The following is a 7855-nucleotide window of genomic DNA, read 5'->3' as shown; positions in this document are numbered from 1 at the left end:
AGCATCATAGACCCCCTTTAGTATTAAAAAAAACCCTCCAAAGGAGTCTGTGCCTCCCAGCAATGAACCTCACCGCACGTGAATGCATTACCAGGACACAAAAAAGTCAAAATCAACAAAGCAGCTTTGCTCATATGGCATTACCTGGCATTAACCAAAGCAGCCATATTACTTTAAAATGCTGCTTTCTACTGTCCAGTGTAATAAAAAGCAGTTCGTTTACTTTCACCCTACACCAATTAAATGTTGTTTAAAACAGAGGGTATTGGTCAGTTTATATACTGTATAAACACTGACCATGACGAATGTCAGTGGCGTCATTAGGCCCATTTTAGGGGGGGTTTAGCCCCTCTAAAATGTTCTTAAGCCCCCTAAATAATTTGATATTTTTTATAGATTTTTTTTTTTTTTTTTACAAAATTTTTTGACAATTTTTTTTCAATTTCATACAATTGATCACTGTCGACTGGACAGAATGGTTGCATAGCTTGAGCAGCAGTTTTGTAGTGTAGATTGTGTGTACTTGTGTAAATTTAATGGTGGCCTATAACAATTACAACTAAATCTGTCCAAAAGTGGGAAAGTAATATCCCGGTTCTTGTTCGTTATTTGTTTTTTGGATTTTTTTTTTTAATGTCTAAGCCCCCCCCCCCCCCTGTCCTCAGAACCTAGTGACGATGTGATCAATTTTGGTAAAAAAATTAAAAAATAAAATAAAATAACAAAAACCTGTGAATATTTCCTGAGTTTAAAGTTATTACCAGCCTTGCTTAGTATAAGAAATAGCTGTTGTGAGCAAAAAGAGCCTGAAAAGACAAAAAAAATGTGAAAACTTTTGTGACATTTTCATAATGCTGCGTTCCCCTTAAGATGACTTCCTGTGAACTCGGTCAGGTAGTCTGGAATTAGGAAGTCCACAAAGGGTGTGAGTCACACAGCCAAAGGCAGGGTGGCTGATAAACAAGAAGAAAGACGTGCGTCACACAGACAAGCCAAGGTAGATGGCGCGTGAATGAATCGTGCACTGGACACATTTTTACTATTAAGTTGACTCACACATGGTATTTTTAACTTGTAGTTTTGTTTTGTTTTTCCACCCAGAAGCTGTGCATCCTGAGGGCAGGGTCACATGCATGGGTGATACCATGTTGCACACGCATAACGGCAAGCCACAATTCTGGTTTCCAGAGAGAAAATAAAGATAGTTCATGTTGTATGTGCATGACTGGGAGTGAGCTGGCTGTGAGACATAATTACAGCAGATTAGTGAAGCCACACTGAGAACCCGAGTAGGGGTGCCGTCTGGACCCGCAGTCAATGATCTCAGGGATCACACGGCGCACAGTAACACAAGATATTCACAGAAGGCCTTTAGTGAAGTGGAAAAAAAAAAAAAAATCCGGTGATTTCACATTTACCCTTAGCTCGTAAATTCCAATCTGAGGTGCATGCTTTCAGTCTGTCAGCACTCCATGATTGCCCCAGGAACCACAAAGTTCCGCATGAATAACTGAAAGAGGCTAACGTTGACAAGACTTGATTGATAATGAGGGAAAAGGACACCTGTCATTTAGGACACATTTTTATCACGCATGACTTCTGGTCTCCTGGGCGAAACATACTGTAGACCATCTGAGAGCATCTCACTCACAGTTGGCTTTAACTCAATATTAAGTATTAAGTATGGACAGTTACTATAGTACCCATAATGTCATTGTATGGTCATATCACCTTGTACTTCGGTACGGGACAAAAAATAATAATAAAACCAAAAAATAAAAAATAAACTGTATTATGGAAAGCAGGAAGTGAACAAATGTAACAGTTACTGATTGTAAAAGTACCAGATAGAGGGGTAGGATTTAATAAGCTTTGCTTCTTCCTACTCCTTTTGGACATGTGGAACTGTGAACTGATTATGTGATGCACTCAATTGTAATCTGATCACGTTCAAATGAAATAAAACCATTACCATTACCATTACCATAAGTCAGTCCCCACTTTGTGTCCTGAGCCGAGTTCTGGTCGGATTTTGGTACTTAGGAAAGTAGTTCCAGCTCGTTGCTGGGTAAAGATCTGATTTTTTAAAGGAATTTTAAAGGTAAAGGCATTTTTGTGATGCAAATGCATTATACTTTTGAACGCATATTGTTTTGAGAAGCCAAATTCGTGACGTCTGACGAATTTGTGACATCTGGAAAAAAAAAAAAAGATAGAGCTGCACCGCACTGAGCTAGTGTGAGTCTACCACAGGGATTTCATTAGCCACGTATACATGGACCCAAATATTCCAATTGCATTCGGTTTATTTGCTCAAATGAACAGAATTTAACCTTTGTATACACCAAGTGCCAATCGGAATGAATATATTATCGGATTCACAGGGGTGGAATATTCCTTTCCCCAATCCGATTGAGGTATCGTGTAACTGCTCAAACGGAAAGTCAGGGTGCGTTTTTCTTCGTATATTCGTAAATATTAGCAAGATTGAATTTGATCTTTTCCTGTTTCAATTTATCCATGCTCAGATATGCCGTAACACGCAGCACGAGACATTCTTCAGTTTTAAAAATGGAGGCGAGCAATCGGCACTGGATTGCTGCAAAAACTAAATTTCAAGACTGGACGAAGGAAAAACTGGCAATACGGAGTTATTCCAACAAGTGTAAGTAAAACTCGGGGAAGTCGTTATCACGTGATGTTGATGTTTACGTTTTACTGCGCATGCCCCCTTGACTATTCTGTTTGATGATAGCGACGCATGTAGACAAGAGATAGAATGGATGGAATATTCTTTTCCATGTATACCATTGTTTTCGGAAAAGTCATTTGAAAAGATTCCATTCGGAAAGAGGAAAATTCCTCATGTAAACATAGCTAATGTTGCGGCTTACTTCCGACTGCCAACTATGGGTTCAGTGTGAGCTTGAGTTCAGGGGAAATAATCCTTCATTCATTCATGCATTCATTTTCTACCGCTTTTTCCTCACGAGGGTCGCGGGGGTTGCTGGAGCCTATCCCAGCTCTCTTCGGGCGAGAGGCGGGGTACACCCTGGACTGGTTGCCAGCCAATCACAGGGCACATATAGACAAACAACCATTCACACTCACATTCATACCTATGGACAATTTGGACAACCTAGCATGTTTTTGGAATGTGGGAGGAAACCGGAGTACCCGAAGAAAACCCATGCATGCACAGGGAGAACATGCAAACTCCACACAGAGATGGCCGAGGGTGGAATTGAACCCTTGTCTCCTAGCTGTGAGGTCTGCGCGCTCACCACTCGACCGATGTGGCGCCGGAAATAATCCTTGATTGGGTCAAAAACTATTTAAGTGGAAGAAAACAGTGAAGTTGAATGATTGTTCCTCATCATATCTGGACATTGTTTGTGGTGTCCCCCATGGGTCAATCTTGGGTCCCAAACACTTTATTTTGCATTTTGCACTATTTGCTGCAGATACGTATATTTTTCACATAAACATAACAAGAACAAATTAAAAATATGTTTTGACAGTAACAGGTTATTGTTGAGTTTAGATGAGACAAAAATAATATTTGGAAATTATGGAATAAACACACTTAAAGATGAATGTAAAAAGGTAGAAATTGAGTGAGTTCATGAAATTGCATTGTTGAAGGTGATTATAGATACAAAAATAGCTGGAAACTACATATCAAACTTGTACAAAGTATCACGCATCATTGCAGTGATGGAGCAAAGAGGGTCTTACATGATAAATCACTCCACACTCTATACTGTTCTACTCCTCTTACCTTGTTTTTTTTTAGATGAAGAGAAAAATATCACAATTGCAGAAATTTGGAGTTGTGTGCGTGTGTGGGCAAGCAGCACTTCAGTCTGTCATCTCATTCTGATCTCTATCACCCACGGCTGTCTGCCTGAGGTTATCTTGCCAGCAGACCACCCACCCCTGCTGAAGGAAAAGGGAACGCTCCACAGAAGTGTATGTGCTCTAACGCTCACTCATGTATTTACTTCATCTGTCATTATTCGGTATTCAACAACAGTCTTCTTCTCTTTCTTTGGAGTGCTTCGGTAGCTTAGCTATGAGGAAACAATTAATTGATCTCATCCTATTATTAATTGTTGTTCCAAATTAACTATTCACTTAAGAGCTTAATTTTCTCAAAATGTCCCTCAAGCTACATCCCATTGGCAATGCTCTGCAATTAACATATCATTTAAGTCACACAAGAACTGTAAATCAACTCATTTTTTTCAATGAATGGTTTTAGGAGACATTAGCGTCCGACGGAGCCTCGCTATAGCCGTTTGCTCCCTCCTGGTGTTTTTAATGGCAGGCTAATCAACTCGTCTCTTGGTTGAATTAAGCTTCAGTCATGGGAGTCGTCTCATTTTATTTATAAATAAACTCTCCAATAAATAAGACGTTTCTTCAAGTGGGGGACTAAGTGTTGATTGTTTAAAGGTTTTTTTGGGGGGTTTTTTTGCACATGGAGTTTTGAGTTGCATTCTGGCAGGGAAGGCAGATAATTCACCTGCGTGGGAGTGGTTGCAAAATACTAAAGTCGGAGGCATATCCACTTAAAAGTGAGGGAGGGAAAAGCGGATCATTTATAACAATGACATAAGCATTGATCGCAATATTTGGTACACTTCCAAGATCTAATAAGATTCTGTCGTTTTTTTTTTATCTGCTATTACAAAGCGAATGGTTTAAACTGGGGCTGTCAATCGATTGAAATATTTGATCGTGATTAATCACATTTTCTTCACATTAACTCACGATTAATCGCATTTAATCGCACCTTGTTTTGCTTCTATTTTCAAATTATTGGCGGTCTCTTTCTCACCAAGCATCTTGCTGATGGTCTTGTAGCCTATTTTTCATCATCATTCATTCATTCATTTTCTACCGCTTTTCCTCACGAGGGTCGCGGGCAGTGTACACCCTGGACTGGTGGCCAGCCAATCACAGGGCACATATAGACAAACAACCATTCACACTCACATTCATACCTATGGACAATTTGGAGTCGCTAATTACCTAGCATGTTTTTGGAATGTGGGAGGAAACCGGAGTACCCGGAGAAAACCCACGCATGCACGGGGAGAACATGCAAACTCCACACAGAGATGGCCGAGGGTGGGATTGAACTCGGGTCTCCTAGCTGTGAGGTCTGCACACTAACCACTCGTCCGCCGTGCAGCCCTCTTTCTGTAACATAACAAAATGATGCTAGTGCATAGACACATACTTAGCAAAATAATATTGTAGGTCTGAACTTCATAGCTAATGGAAAACTGCAATAACCAAAACATATGAAATCACCCTCACGAGGCCCACCCTTTGTATCAGCATTGCCAGTTCCTTCCTCAATTCCATACTGGGAGATAAGGATTTTTTTTTGCCATGTCCCCATGTAGAAACACCAGCAGTGTGACCTGATTGAACAAGGCAGAGAGCAGAGGAGAGATTATTCATCCCTTAGTAGTGAGTATAGGCTATGTGTCTACAGTACTTGCTCATGATGAGTTGACACACTAAGACCCAAGTGGGCACACAAAGCCATGCCAAAATCATATCATTCCCTCGAACAGAAAGTGTACATTGCTGTGCCATTTTGCTATTTGAATCTGCAATTAAAGAAAAAAATGTTATTTAGTTAATGTCAGGGCCACATCCTGACTGATGGCAGCCCATTACCCATGCTAGATAATTCAAAAATAATAGTTATATGAAATCTTTATTTATAATATTGTTTACATACATAGTAGTTATTGTAATATTATACCGTACATTCATTTTTTTATGCCGCTTATGCTGGAGCCTATCCTAGATGATTTCAGGTGAGAGTCGGCAGGGTACACCATGGACTGATCGCCAGCCAATCACAGGACTGTTGTTATTATGCAACATATAACATTTTATGGGGCTGCACGGCAGACGAGTGGTTAGCGCACAGGCCTCACAGCTAGGAGAACCAAGTTCGATTCCACCCTCGGCCATCTCTGTGTGGATTTGCATGTTCTCCCCGTGCATGTGTGGTTTTTTTCCGGGTACTCCGGTTTCCTCCCACATTCCAAAAACATGCTAGGTTAATTGGCGACTCCAAATTGTCCATAGGTATGAATGTGAGTGTGAATGGTTGTTTGTCTATATGTGCCCTGTGATTGGCTGGCGACCAGTCCAGGGTGTACCCCGCCTCTCGTCTGAATACAGCAGGGATAGGCTCCAGCACCCTTGCAACCCTCGTGAGGAAAAGCGGTAGAAAATTAATAAATTTATAAAATTTTATGAAGCAAGTCTAATTAGTAAAATAAAAAAGACTCATTTTACATTTGGATTATTATTATTATTATTATTATTATTATTATTATTATTATTATTATTATTATTATTATTATTATTATTATTATTATTATTATTATTGTTATTATTGTTATTATTGTTATTATTATTATTGCTAGGGGTGTCACAAGATCTCTAAAGACTAAAATTCGCCCTAGTTTCTCTTGGGCAGTAGGCCTTGGATGATAATAAATCAATTAATTAATCATACAAAAAATTAAAACATACATACAATCTCTGTCTTTGGAGGCGGGGCAGCTAGCATACACACAGGGTGTGGAACAGTGTAGTTTAGTACAAATTAAATTAGTATTTTGCAACATATTGTCGTTTTTATTGTACTTTCCTTAAAAAGTAATGCTAAAGTGACATCCCTACTAATTGCATTATAAAGTCAATATTGATTAAAAAAATTTTGGAACTAATATTGTTGTTGGTGATTGTATTCCACTCTCAGAGTCGACAGTTCAGACAAGCAGCTTTACATCCGTGACTTATACTGTGTACACTCACTAATCTGGATATTTCACCTGTATGTGTACATGTGTGTGTGTGTATGTCCCGTGTTGCCTTGACAACGTGCTGCTGTTTCCCTTTTTTTGTTTGCTCTCGGAGCTGAGTGCAGGCTCACACCAACACAAGAGCAGAAATCGGAACAGATGGAGGATGGAGGACAACACGGTCCTGCGATTGACGCCCACCATCCTCCCACCTGCTCTCAAGGTCAGTCAGCATTGTGGGCTGATATAATGCTCATATGTCTACAAGGATGGAAACGTTCCATTTCTGAGTACATGTTCTTAGGAAATAGTACATTGGCATCTTCTAACAATCACAGTTTGTTCTGGAATCCTGGATTTTGAAAACAAATTTGCCCTGAGGGAACATTGAAAAAAAAATATGTCATCTGTACTGGAGTTCAACTGTTGCCATGATAAAACATTAATCAACCTGTGCAGGCCATGTTGTAAAATAAGTTAACCACTTTTTGTTACGACTTTATGAGCACTTGACATTAGACGTTTCACTGCAAGACAAAAGTGCAGCTCCTTTTGGATTTGACATAGATAGATAATAAATAATGTGTTTTAATGTTCTTAAAACGGGCGGCACGGCGGTCTAGTGGTTAGCGCGCAGACCTCACAGCTAGGAGACCAGGGTTCAATTCCACCCTCGGCCATCTCTGTGTGGAGTTTGCATGTTCTCCCCGTGCATGCGTGGGTTTTCTCCGGGTACTCCGGTTTCCTCCCACATTCCAAAAACATGCTAGGTTAATTGGCGACTAATTGTCCATAGGTATGAATGTGAGTGTGAATGGTTGTTTGTCTATATGATTGGCTGGCCACCAGTCCAGGGTGTACCCGCCCGAAGACAGCTGGTATAGGCTCCAGCACCCCCGCGACCCTTGTGAGGTAGAAAATGAATGAATGAATGATTAACAGAAAGAGACAGAATGTACAAAAAAATAGGCTACAAGATCTTGGTGAGAAAGACACACCAATAATTAAAAATA

Source organism: Doryrhamphus excisus, chromosome 8 (assembly GCF_030265055.1).
Source record: "Doryrhamphus excisus isolate RoL2022-K1 chromosome 8, RoL_Dexc_1.0, whole genome shotgun sequence".
Taxonomy (NCBI): domain Eukaryota; kingdom Metazoa; phylum Chordata; class Actinopteri; order Syngnathiformes; family Syngnathidae; genus Doryrhamphus; species Doryrhamphus excisus.
This window is presented reverse-complemented; position numbering follows the sequence as displayed.